The 14,157-nt window shown below is 41.1% G+C and overlaps 1 protein-coding gene across 3 annotated transcripts in view; it reads left to right on the plus strand.

The window, feature by feature from the left end:
* The window catches only part of znf385c (zinc finger protein 385C), a 123,726-nt gene that overhangs the window by 70,891 nt on the left and 38,678 nt on the right, over positions 1–14,157 (plus strand). The gene's annotated exons all lie outside the window — the stretch shown is intronic.

Here is a 14,157-nt window from a genome sequence, read left to right on the forward strand (position 1 = left end):
TCAGGTGCGTTCAGAGCTCTGATCTTCTGATAAGGAAACTGGATCAGTGATTGAACAGGTGTCCTTAATCAGACAAACAGAGCGTTAAATTGGTAAATGCCAGTGAGTGGAGATGGTTTTAAAGTGACTGTCCTCCAAACAAACGTGCGTGTCGATGTGCGGAGTTACTGCCTCTCCTTTGCTCCCATCCATCCTGGAAGTCCATTGGAGCAAACGGAGCGCGCCTCCTCATCAGGATGAACATCCTTTTGATTTCTCTTAATAAATGTTTATTTTCACACCTACATTTGCCAACAAAAGTCTAACATGACAAGGAAAATCACAAATGTATTTGGGGGTTTGTTGTTTTAACGTTTGTGTAAAGCCTTTCTTTAAGAAGACAGATCATTTCAGGTGTTACATGGAGGTCACTTGTTCTCCCATATTATTACTGAGGTTTCAAAGAAAAAGCTGGATTTATGATATTAGAGGGAAATTCAAATGATCTCTGAATTCTGAGCAGGGAACTTTTCCCACTCAATTTTCATAATTAACTCAGTCTGATCTGCAATTATGTTTGAGGACAACAGTGGACTTTTCTTCCATGAGGCCTGCGCTAATGGACCTGCTCTGCTGGGCTTCAGGTCAGTCCCCCTTCAAAAGATTCTAGAAAATGAGGGTTTTTTTATGGATAAAAGCATTTCTTCAACATCACTTATAAAACATTAAAAGTGTATAGTCACTGTGTCTCTTCTACTGACTTGAGCGTATTGGTGGTGTATCCACCCTCACAGACCTCTCTGGCTTTGGAAATGATGGATCGGGCCATAAGTGGAATTGTGTGGTGCTTTGAGGTCTTGGTGCTCTTAAAATGGCTTCGGTGCTTTGGCAAATGACTCCTGCAAATGGTTGCCGCATTAGCATTTCTCAAGATATTTACGTTTTCCCAAATCCCATGCAGCATTGACGGAATCACGTGGGCATCTCAGCCTGCGAGGTTGTCATATTTTCTGTTTCCTTGGCTCTCATATCAGTGTTTTTTTTTCACGCTTAGCTAAAAGAAGGTTGCTCTTCACCTTCGGAACCGTTTGGGTCGCAGGGCTGCTGCTGCTGTTTTTGCTTTTTCATGGTTAATACTGATGGCTGTCAAATTTACATACTTTTTGTCTTTGTATCAATGCAGCTGTGAATAAGAAAAAAGGTTGTACAGGCTTGACTTTGTCCCACTTCATCCTTTCTTCAGCCTCTTAGCAGATGGGCGGCTTTGCACAATCCCAAAAAGGCTCACATGTGGTCGTTTTAGGGATGGGGGAGTTAAATAAGGTCATAAGAGCATATAGATGTTTTGATTTTAAAATAAATTTTTTATCCAGATTAAACCCATTATGATAGAAAAAAAAGGCAGTTTCATCCATGATTTTCTGCAGACAAATGCAAACATATACCAATGCCCTACACAAAAACATTATTCTTTTTACATAAAGGCTAAAAACATACAATGACTTGAAAAAGAGTGGCTCCTTTTTAGGGGGATACATTTCAACAGGTGTCCTTTGTAACCTGGATTTAAGGGAAAAAGGGTCTTTGTCTTACTTCACTCATCCATCCACCGGCCCCACATGCAACCCCCCCGACAACCCATCCAGGCAGGCGACAGGTTATGGGGCTGATTATAGGCTGACCCCTTTGGGAGTGGTTGTCATTCTTCCGCTTCTACTCCTTTTTGTATCTGTTGCATCTGAGGTTTGGAGGAGGGGTGCAGGGAAGCATGGCTAATCTGCTTTGAACAGGGTCCCAACCTCGATCAGGGGTAATTACATGTGGCTAGGATTACAGCCCCTGACCCTGCTGAGGGGGCTGGCTGAACCTCGAAAGCAGAGCTAGGGAAAGATGGAGAAAGAATTAAGATCAAATGATTAAAAAATATACATGACCCTTCCTTCCTCTTTTGCAATATGGATGGTAAAGTGGCCGTTTTGGAGTGGTATTTCTGAAGCTACGTTCACACCGCCCTCGGTAACGAGGGTTCAAGCAGCTACTTTCAATGAAAAGTGTATATAAATGCGTGTAAACACACGTTTCAGGGGCTCTAAAACATATGGCCACTGAACACCAGTGAATGTTGAACCAGGTAGAGGTTTCACCAATCAGAGACAAAAATTTGGTAATGAATGGCATGGATGACATCATTGTTAACTCATGGAAGTAGTGTCGACCGTTTGAAAATTAATCACGAAGAAGAAATTAATAACTGCAGTTTGTGCCGAGCCGGAATTATAAGACACCAAGTATTTCATATATCAGAATAGAGCTGTGAAAGATAAAAGCCTAGAGCAGAATTCTCAATATTTGCACCGTTTTGACACTTCTCAACGAGCCTTATCCAACTGTAGGTGGCAGACATGCGCTAGTAAACAGTAGATAAAGGAAAAGAAGAATTCTGCCCTTACTCGTCCAGTTTGAACGTGCGTTCTAGAAGCCACGATAAGTGCGTTCTTGAACATGCACCACAATTCCCTTCGTGTACGTAGCTTAAGATGTTTGCATTGACTTGATTTTGCCTTTGAGGTCAAGACAAGCAATATGGAGCAAGTGGAAGAATTGTGAATGAATGTAATGGCGAGGTAACCTAGACGGTCGTAGTCTTTGCTCATCTTTGAACCAGCAGGATCTTCTCAAAGACTGTTCTGCTGAGTGCCTGCAGCTGTTTGCTCCAGTCTGCACCGACGTGCCATGTGTGCGTGTGCGCACGTGTGCACATGGAAGCAATGCGTGAAGCGTCGAGACATCATGATGGATGGAACTCCTAGGTCTGCCGTCGTTTCATTCATCGCTCACAGACTGTATGGATGAAGGTGGCAGCTTTCCGGCTCCCGTTCAACGTTCCTGTGCCATCTCCCACACGAGCAAACACAAACAGACCCAAAAAAAAAAGACAAATAACTCACTCTGTTAGCTCCACAAAGGCCTCATCTTAGATGACAAATTCATAGTCAAACTGAATTTTATATTTTTTCATTACTCCATCTCCTACTAGACTGCCATCTGCATATGGAACTGTCAAATGTAGTAGTGCCGCTGACAGTTGTAAAGCAGTATTTCTCATTTATTGTGTCTCACCCAACTCCATTTTATGCCGTCCCTCTGGAGAAAAATTATATTCCTCCAGTACGCAGTTGTCAACGTCTCTGTGGCACTTTCTGCTTTCATTGTGCCAGTTTTGCCTCCAGGTAAAAGCAGCAATGGGAAGTGTTATGACTTCAGAACTGTTAGTCTCCAACAGTGGGCGCTCAGACGTTTTGTTTTATGTTTCCAGTCTGAGATGTGTCCATGAGGTGAAAGACGGCATGTATTCAGAGAAGCCGTCTGTGTGTTTTTCTTTTAGGGTCCACTGAATAGCCACAGCTTCTACTTGCATTATATTCTGTTTTGCTGCTTCATACCCTCGTGTCTCTTGTTTCATTTGATGAAAATAATTCTTTTTTCCGTATTAAGATGAGCTAATCAGTGATCACTGGATATGCTGTAAGCTCATAAAACCCCAGGCTTTTCAAACAAAGCTTCAAGACCTGAATCGGCTGCTAATAGCGTCACAATAATCTGTTCTTGTTTTACCTTCAGTATTATGAATGTTATTAGATTTTTTTATTTTCTGTATATTTCAGCATGTGGACCGATTAAAGAGGTATGCTGCAAGACATGGCGGTAAACTTTAACCAATAGTTTTTATACACACTGACATGATTAAGTCCTCGGGGAGATATGATTTTTTTGTTTGTTTCTCACAGATAATGTGAGATTGAATGAGGTTTTCCCAGTTAATAACTTTATCAGCTTGTTACAATTTCTTGTGTAGAAATAGTTTTTTTGTGTTTTTCTTAGCTGTGATATTTTACAGTTGGGTTTTGATAACTGTTCCTGCTTTTAACCAGTGACTTTATATTTGAACTGGACTGAGTGACCCCTTTCCTGTTCCAAACAGGAAGTACCCGTTGGCTACAAGAAGCCTAAATCCCTGCTACTGCTACTTTTTTTAACACGTTCTTGCCTTTTTTCATTAATTTTTTTCTTTATTGCAAATTATTCAAGTGGCAAATCAGGTGCCTCAATACAAGTAGGTGGACTCATCTGGACCCCGCGTTCAACGTTCAAAACGATTGCGTCACAGATTCTCCCAAACCCGCTTTCAAGTGGTAGGGCTGTGGCCTTCCATCTCTACTGATTGGTGAGATGACCCAGACCGACTCGAACCGATCACTGCTTACTGACTTCAACATTGTGGCACTCGTATCATGAAAAAATGGCTGTTGGATTGACATACCAATGAAATGGTTGGTCCAGATTTTATGCATAGACACTACGTTTAACGTTTTTGTGGCATTTTTTAATCCATTTTGAATTAGTTGTTGGTATTCTGCAAAAGCATCCACATATGAAAACAATCCAACCTTGAAATTTCTATTCAACAGCACGCTTCTGTTAATGCATCTAACGAGTTGAGATGTTTTTCCTGGTTTTTGCTTGTCCCGTTTAATTATACGTTTTTGGACCTTTTGTGCATAAAATGAGACATGTTGGTCTAATTAAAGTAAACGTCAAGTGCTGATAGGAAGCGGTTCAGATTTTCCAATAGTAAATTAAAAACAATCAAAACGCTACAGAGCTTTTCATTCAGAGTGGTGTTTATCTTTTTTTCTGTTAGTGTTTCAGTTAAAAAAAACAGACTTTATTAAGATAAACAAGTGTGTTGTTGCAGAGCTTGGCAGCATTATGGGCATGGACTCCACAAACGAGATGCCGGCTGCTCCGATCAGCTCAGAGCTTTTTTCTGGCTATGCTCCTTTTTTTTTTTTCTTTTTTTTTTGTTAAGGTTATTCGCAAAAAAAAAAAAAAGGGATATTTGTTCTGTTGCACAAACTACATGTGTCTGCTGTGGCACATACAGCGTCTGACATGGTTCCTACAGTATCTGCCTCTTTCTGGCCTCAGGCCCCCCCGTGGGGAAAATTCTTCTGTGTGAATGGCAGTTCAAGTCATTTCAGAGAAGTGACAGCGTGCGTTTGATTGGACTGCCTGCTGAAGTGATGGCTTCTGGATGCTGAGCGCTGAAGGCATATGTGAGCCCCAGCGGGAGCCCTGACAACATGAGAAATGTCCCATGTTGTTCTCTGCACCAAAACCTCACCACTTAGCCCCTCATTCCCCGGGTGCTGAGGCTAAAGACGGAGGCCTCCGAGGGACACAGTACCACTTCCCAGCGCTGCAAATTTAGGTTTGTTTTATTATTTCTTTTCTGCACTACTAAATTCTTCAAAATGACAAGGATGCCCTCTGCTGAAGTGGACGTCTGTGAAAGCAGAGCATTTAGAGGAAGCAGACTGGAAAATAAACATAGAAAGAACAACAGACAGGGAGAGGAAATGCAACAAAGAGAAGTAAAAAAAAAAAAAAAAACATGTAGTGCGTTCTAAAAACATTGGTAACACCTCTGGTTTTCATGTGGTTCTTCAGTCTCTCTCTGCCTGGAGTGCAGGACATCAAACTAGGCTGTCTACATAATTGCTGCAGCTCTCTACGCCAGCTGTGAAAGGATTTGAAACTAAGACAGGCCATTGATTTTACAGCCAACTCATGCCATGAGACCCTAATTCCCTGACCACCTATCTGCAATACCCACGGGTCCAATGCACATAATGGAGTGCAGCTTGTGCGTAAATGGTTGTGAGTGTAAACAGAAGAAGCAGCGATCCAGCAGTAACGGCTGTCTTTGCTCCAGCACTCCATTCCCCGCCGGGCTGCTGACCTCCACCTGTGCTGCACCCCATCATAAACGTTTCACAGCCCACTGCTCTTCAGATTAATTATAGTGGCTGGAATTTAATAGCTAATCAGTCTTCTAGATGCACACTGGCGAGAATTACCCCCCCCAAAAATGCTGTGTGCACAGGCACACCGTTGATAAACTGCCCTTGAATCAAAGAGAAAGATTAATAATCCTTAATAAATAGATGCTTTTTTACTACGGCACATCAGTGAAGGTTTTTTAGCATTATTAGAAGTATAACTGCAAAAAAAAAGACTCTTCAAATCAGTGGTCACTGTACGAAGCCAAAGTGGGCATTTGTTTTTTTAACCTTCTGGTTTCCAGAAATTCAACTTTATTATACTGAATCATTATTCTCTGTAACATACTTGCTCCAGGTTTAAACGTTCTTTGCACTCTAGGTTTTGTAAACATTAAATATAATGTAGATTTTCACAAAACCGGTGAAGTGGAGGCTAATAAACGGACGCCAACGTTAGCCTTGTCGGACTTTGTACTGCCACAGTTTCAAAATGTTAAAATAAAAATAACAAAATAAAATGGTAATCCAACTTCATTAGCAGCTTGTACCATTACAAAGTTGGTCGCCGTGCAAAACCAGGTATGAAGGAACAACTTAAATGAGCATTTCTTTGAAGTTCATCTTTGGTTTCTTCATTGGCTCTTTTCTGCCCAAAGACACAAGATGTTTGTCTTTCTTCTCTTTGGGCTTTTCGTTTAGCGGTTGGACCAGCCGCTTTGAGAAGGTGGCAAATGTGTTTAGGACATGTGACCAAGGCGATGAGTGTCTTAACATGCAAAGAGAATAAGTCACAGACAGATGTCGTAGACAGAATAAGGTAGTTTTTCAAAAGAAAAATGTCCTTCATTATCAGAAACTTAACAACATGAAAAAAAAAATTGAATTTTTTTTGTTTTGTTTGCAGCCCAGTAACAAGTGACCCACTGAGAGGTCGGCAGCCCACTGCTTTAAAGTCCCACTCCAACCATAGTTTGATCCATTTTCAAAGCGTTCCTAGTGGTATTTTTATTATGGTTCTGTCATTTTCAGGCAATATCAAAATCTGTCGTTTTCTAGGACAAGTTCTCCAGGACGGCAGTAGTTCATTCGAAATTTGGCTCTGAGTTGTGGGCGGAACTGTTGGCACAGTGTAAGCCCCCCCACATTTTCCATCATCCCTTTCTTTACACTGTCTCCTGCTACCTTTCAGCCCCCCACAACCACAACCTAACATTTGAGGTGCTACTAAAATGGCGAGAAACATTGAGGTCTGATCCAGATGCCAGCTCAGAGTGGATGCATCGGAATGGAGCGGAGCAGGAAGCTTGTGGCCCACCAATTCTAGCATCTACGTCACAGCTACAAGCTGTTTCCAACAGAATTTTTTCGTCTGCTCCTTCCTTTTTCACCATAATTTGAATAAAGAAATATTCAGAAATGGAAGCTTAATTCTCTTCATATTTCTTCTCCATCAACAGAAAATGCCACAAGAACATGTTAAAAACACCAAAAACACAATTTTCATGGGAGTGGGTCTTTAAATGACTAACTTCGCATAAGAAAGAGACTGAAGTTTAAAATAGATTCCTTTTCAAAACTAAAATATAAAAGAAGTGAAGTCTGCTTGATACCACATCATCAAATGTGAAGAAAACATGCTCAAGGCTGGTCATCCGCTTCAGTTGCAGATCCACTGGGGTATATATGTGTTCACTTGCATGGACGGAAATTGGCCTCCTTGTTTCTTTTTGTCATCGCTGAGCCATTTTGGAGAGCCTGACTAACAATGATCAGCTCTAATGATTTTATGAGAGTCTACATGATTAATGTTGGCACAGCAGTGTGTTTGTGAACAAACCCTCTCACTCTCTTCTGTTCATCCCCTCCCACGCCACCTTTCCCTCCTCCCCATTTCACAGACACTGAGAGCAAATCCAGTCTCTATGAGTGCAGATTCTTTCTTTTTTTGCGCTGGCTGTCGTTTGCCACATTAGTGCGTGACAACAGCTCCCTTTGAAGTGGGTTATTCTAGCACGGCTCACAGCTCAGCGCAGCGGTGAAGATGTGCCAGCTCACTGTGCAGACAGGGCCAGCTCTGAGCGCACAGATAAACAGGAGGTGTAGACGCGCGCACGCTCGCCTGCACAGGCTAAACACTGGGGTCAACACAATAGCTTTCACACCCACATCCTCAAAAACACTCTTTATGTAAGTACTTTCACCGCAGATGAAAAGCCACACAGCCCTGCTCTCTGTAATACCATCAGCGTCATGGAGGGCCTCCAAACTCCCTCCGATCACCTCTTCAATTCATCATTCATCCATCTTTTTTTTGTCTGTTTGGGCGTCCATCCATCCATCCATCGTCTTTGTCTCCGTCTTCCTCCCCTCTGTTCCTTCTACAGGCCCAGTGCAATCTGAAAGCTTAGCCGGGCTTCGTCTCTCTCGGCTTATCTCCAAAAGCTGCCTCTTTCATTTGAGTAAATGCCTTCATTCCCAACTCCTCTATGAGGAAGCTGATAAGAGAAGTCTTTTCATCCACAGCAGATAGGACCCCCCCCCCCCCCCATATCCCAGTTTGTGTGTATTACTGCGTATTCATACCCCCGCACCGGCATATGCAAAAATTATGTATGGAAGATTATTTTGCGGTTCTTGTGTGGAGGCTTTTTCATGTCTTTCTGGCACGTCGATAAATACTTTTTTGTATTTATGAGAATAGTGAATAATTATAGGCTGTAAATAAGCAATGCATCATGTTTTTTTTCCCCCTCGTGTTACTTATCATTTTAGTGTGACATTTCTATGATTGCGCATAATCACATAAGACTGTTGCAACCTTGCAGGTGTCTGTAATAGGACTTGATTAAGTGGGACAAGCTAATCATCGCAGTGCCGTGCATCTGTGTGCATGCATACGTGTGTGTGTGTGTGTGTGTGTTCCAGTAGCCTAACGGATTGATTATGGCTTCAGAGTGGATTTGTTGCCAGCTGTGTAGAGATTAGTTTCTTTCTGTTTCATTCAGATTTAGTTGCTGCAGAGTGCTGCACTACTGTGCATGCTCTTACACAACAAATCTATCGATTGGCCTTTGATGCCGCAAAGGCCACAGCCACGCTCAAGACATTTTTACAGGCTAGGGAATGGGTCGCGGGGCAGAAGTGAGTGCTGAGCGTGCTCTGGATCATGTCAATATGTAATAATTACAGCTACTTCTGATCAATATTTGGAACAAATCTCTCAATTCTTTGTGTTTGCGGCATTAGAGGCATGAAGCTGTGCAGCAGTGGACCCAGAGGAGATGCCCCTGCTCCATGCGGAAGACACTGCCCGTCCCCTTTTATTAGCGTTTTGTTGCTTCCTGTTTGGCTTCACTGTTGAACACAAGCATAACATTCTCTCATGGGATGTAGGAATAAAATGTGTAAAGCTGCTGGAGCCAATACAAGAAAATACTTGTTGTAGCTCCCTGCGGAGCTCTAACCTCATCAACTTTGGTTAGTTTGCTTGAGGCCAACAATTGTGCTTGAGCGGATCTTAGAGGAGTGCACAGAGTTAACAAGAACGATGCAGAGTAGCAGCTCTGCTTCCATTAAAGCAGCTTGCTGCGATTGGAGCCAGACACCACTTTGCTGAGATTTATCAAGCCGCTTATCATAGATATGTGATTGAATTCATTTGCTTACTAATGAGGGGGGGGAGTTCTGAGTTGAACACTTCCTCAGTCGCACTTCCACCTGTTAGTCCTTATTGCAATCAAATTCAGCCTTTCCTCTCGGTTACAATCAAGCAAGTTTTGTCGCTTCATCAGGCACCTTTGTCCCTTTTTTTCCATTTCCTACTCCAGCGTGGCTGTGAGCCACGTACATTTTCAATGGGGGAGTTTAATATTGAAAGAAGGCATAACGTACTAAAACCGTGAGCTCCGATGTTGTGAAAAGGGATTCAAGGTTTCAAGCCAGTTTCGATCATTTATTGAGGTGATTATGTTACCTCCCTGCGATCCTTTGAGGAACACTTAGGCACAATCACATCCAATCAAAACGTCTCCATCAGCTCTCTTGTTCTGTGTTAGTCAGAAAATGAGATTTTATTAGAGGTGTTTGTTTCCTGTTTGATGTTCATGATGACTTGATTAGCCCTATTGTCTGGAGTATTGTTCTGGAGTGAAGGCTCTCTCCTGCTGTTAAATCCAGATTAACCGTTAATCCTGTCTCAGCAGACAGCAACCGATAGAGTCAAGCAGTTAGCAGACTCCACGGTCAGATGAGGTGAACGTATGTCAGCCAAAGGTCAGCGAATCCATTGCTTTTTGAAACCTGTGAATGACCCCTTTAGATTCTGAAAGTCAAATCATCACTGTTATAACAAAATATCCTGAACTCCACCAATCAGCATCCAGTATTTGCAGTTTTCGGTTTAACGATCTATATATTAATTTAGCAGCCTCTCTAAAGTTTGCCAGTGATGGCTGCTTTTTTTGCAGATGTTTTTAAAAGCTCCTCCTCTTCACTGTCATTTCTAAAAGTCCCACACCGATCATCTTTTAATCTGTTTTCAAAGTGATCCCAGTGGTCTTTTATTTATGATTGTCATTTTAGCCTGCATAAAAAAACCTCTGTCCTTTTCTAGGACAACTTTTCTGCAGAGCGGCAGTATTTAATTCTAAATTTGCCTCTGAGTTCCCTCCACATTGCTGAGAGCTCTCTGTTCACATGCTTTCCCGCTAGCCTACAGCCCCTCACACCCCCAGCCTAACATTACCAGTGCAACAAAAATGTTGAGCAGTATTGGAGCTATCCAGCCGTACAGTTTGGAGCCAGATGTCAGCTTGGATGAGGTAAACTAAGATGTTCATGGATGTAGTCATCTACAAGTGGATGCATCAGAATGGAGCAGAGCAGGAAGCCCAACCAGCGTTTTACGATATTTTTCCAACTGCATCAGTTTGAACAAATAAATACTTAGAAATACAATTTTAAGCTTAATTTTCTTTATATATGTCCTCCATCATGAGACAAAACCATCATGAGGTAAAAAACAACAACATGATTTTCAATGGAGTGTGTCTATAGTTAAAAAATAAAAATAATTGTAGTAAAAAGTCATTGTAGGAAAAAGAAAATCCAGTTGTGACAGAAAACTCACATAGAACCTGCAACAATAGTTTAAGTAAATGTGTTGAAATGTATTTAAATTTACAGTAACACATGTATTTAAAAAAACTGACAGTTTAATATTTTATGACTTTTTTTCCTTTTACAATAGATCTGGATTTCTTCTAGTTTTTTGCCTGTGTTCAGGAGTCAATATTCTTCATTTAAACAATCCCCCCCACACATTTTCTTGACTTTCAAAGAAAAGCATGTTAATAAATCATTCAGTTGTTTTGCATGTGTATGCCATCTAATTTCCGTCTGTGTTTCCCTCAATCTCCAAAGCAAGGTCTTACAGTGAGACGGGCTGAGAACGGAGCCACAAACCCTGTGATTAGAACAAACCGCGTTCCACAGCTGCCGAATGAAGTGGGCAGGAATTATCAATCAGGGACATTCAAATCAGAATTTCAAAAAGGTTTTTTGACAACTTAAAGTCTTGATTATATGGTTACAAGAATGGCGTCTTTGATTTGTCTCAGAATTTAAATATTAAAAACTATATTTCAGTAAGGAGAGATCTATGATTAATTTGTAATACAAAAAGATGTGCAGAAACAAATATGTCCATAAATCTTTGGCAGTCAGGCTTTGGGCCGATGACGTATTGAATACGTGGGAGAAGGCAGACCATAGAGGAATAAACCCCAGAGTCTAGACACTGATGGTGGTTAAGGGCCAGACTGTGCCATAGCATGGTTCTTAGCGGAGAACGCGGTGAATGGTCGGCAAAACCATCTGGAATACAGACACATAAACATTCATAAATCTTAAAGGGAAAAACATGATTGTGATTGGGTGAGAAGAGGGCAGGTATTTTGGGTATTGGTTCAGAATAAGGGCATAATAAAAAGTGGTCGGTAGAGTGAAATTACTGCAAACCAGAGTTTTCAGATTTTGTTGCATGTAGCCATGGGTCAGAGTGATAAAAAACTCTTTTTTTATTATATCTGTTGTCAATAAAGCGTAAGCAGCATATAAAATAACTTAAATAATTACTTTGATCCTAAACAAAAACATAAATTGTAATTACAAACAAACCTGCAGTTTAAGTCTTAATTAAAGAGCTTAATTCAAAACCCAGTACTGTGGGTCAAATGAGGATCAGCCTAAAGTGAATTGTCTTCCACTTTCGGCTTCTCCCATCAGGGGTTGCCACAGCGAACAAGTCGCATGGTAAATTTGGCAATGTTTTACACCGGATGCCCTTCCTGACGCAACCTTTTCAAACCGGGCTTGGAACCGGCAGAGGAAGAGAAGGGAACAGGGAGCAGCCTGGAGTCGAACCCTGGTTTCACGGACGGAAGGCGCCGCAAACCAGCACAAGCTAAACTGGCTCCATCAGCCTAAAGTGAATAAAAAAACAAATTGTGAATTTGAAAAAAAAGCATTGTACATTTGAAAAATAATATATATACCGGTATATATATACAGTTTTGAACTCGACACTAGGGACATAGCCTCAAATGAAAAGTCTAAATTAAAACTGTAAATTCAGGACTGAAAGCATAGGTTAAGAGAAATTATAAAAATGTTGTTGTTTTTTAAAGTTGAAAATATAAAACAGCAGCTGTTTATAATAAAAAAAACATTATTTTTTAATTTGGTAGCCGTTTCAGATATATTTCTTTAATAGACGTTTTTATGTTTTAATTTTATTTTCAAATTTTCTGAATTTCTTTCAAGTTTAAAAAATATTGTTGTCAAAATTACAGAATTTACAAATTCCCTTCAAGTTTACAATTTGTACCTTTAGGCTTAAAGCGGTTTTATATTTTCAAAAATATATATATATTTAAGTTACAATCTGGTTTTTCATTCCGTTGTTTCATTCACAAACTGTTCACATTCACAAAAGTTATACTTTAAAGCGTACATATTTTATTATACCGTATATTGCTTTGTTTAGCTTCTGCATCTCAACATTGTCTGCAAGAATCCTGCACTTCCTTTTGTTTATAAACCTTATCATGGTATCATCAGTGGATAATCTGACAGATGTTTTTAGATATACAATCTGGAGCAAAGTCAGATTCTTTGGAAAGAAAGAAAAGATTTGTAGTCATTTGTTGGAGAGGCACTGACGTGATCACGCTGGGGGAACTTTGGCAAACCCCCTTTAGTGCAGATATTACACAGTGTTGACAGGCAGTCCTTAATTCCAGAGTAACACATTAAAGTATGTGTTAAAGGGGTTATGTCTGTGGAAGAGTTTCCATCAACAGTGGAGCTGCAATCCTCTGGTCTGCCTGAAATGTGGAGTCATCCGTGCAGCTTCAGCTGCAGAGGCTGTGCTGGGCTGACTGCAGCTAGACTGAGTGGGCAGAGGTCTGCAAAAAGAGTTTACATGATCAGGCCTTTATCTGCTGCAGAGCTTTTTACAGTTTGGGCAGCTTTTACAGGTGTCCATCCATCTCAAGTGACCATAGATCTCATTCTTTTCAGCAGTCTCCATCATGCTCACTTGATAAGTAGTAACACTTTGACGCTTGAGGACACTTCAGCAACTTTCAACTGAGATTAGCCCGTCTTTGAAACCCACCAAGGTCTCTGTGGACACACAGCGAGGGGACTGGAAGATTGTGGTTATAGAGACGGGCCATTTGTAGCTGCTGTCTGAGAGATGTGGTTCCGCTCCGTTCTGCAACCAGAGGGGACAGCTTACTACATCATTCCGCCGTGTGTTATTTCATCTGAAGCAGCAGTTGGCTGAAGGCGAGAAATGTCTGTCTCTTTCCCCAGTTGCCTGGAGGTGAAATGCATTCATCGTTTTTGCTGGGAGCCTGTTTGCTTTTTTGCATGCATTCTTGCAAGTGTGCGTCCATGCAGATGTCCACGAGGATAGGAGTGCAGAAAATGGGAGGCTTATGTTACGCTGTGAGGTGTCACAGATCATCGTTCAGCCTGAGTGAACAGATTAAAATCCCAGGGAGTCAGTTTTCATTGGCGTTAGACTAAAAGAATCCAAGTTTGGACTTTTGTTTATGAAAAAAAGCATTTCATTCTGATATCTTTTCAGCGTTTTTACTTATATTATCACCTTTTAGAAGCAAGCCAGAAATATTTACAGTAAAAGCTAGTAGGACTAAACCACAATAAACACAGACATGTTCAACTCAACACAAAATCTGTTTAAAGCCATTCTTTTCTTTTTTTGCTTTTTATTAATCATAGTGACCTGGTACTCAACATAAGC

This window comes from Oryzias latipes, chromosome 8 (assembly GCF_053564925.1).
Source record: "Oryzias latipes strain Hd-rR chromosome 8, Olatipes_Hd-rR_3.1".
Taxonomy (NCBI): domain Eukaryota; kingdom Metazoa; phylum Chordata; class Actinopteri; order Beloniformes; family Adrianichthyidae; genus Oryzias; species Oryzias latipes.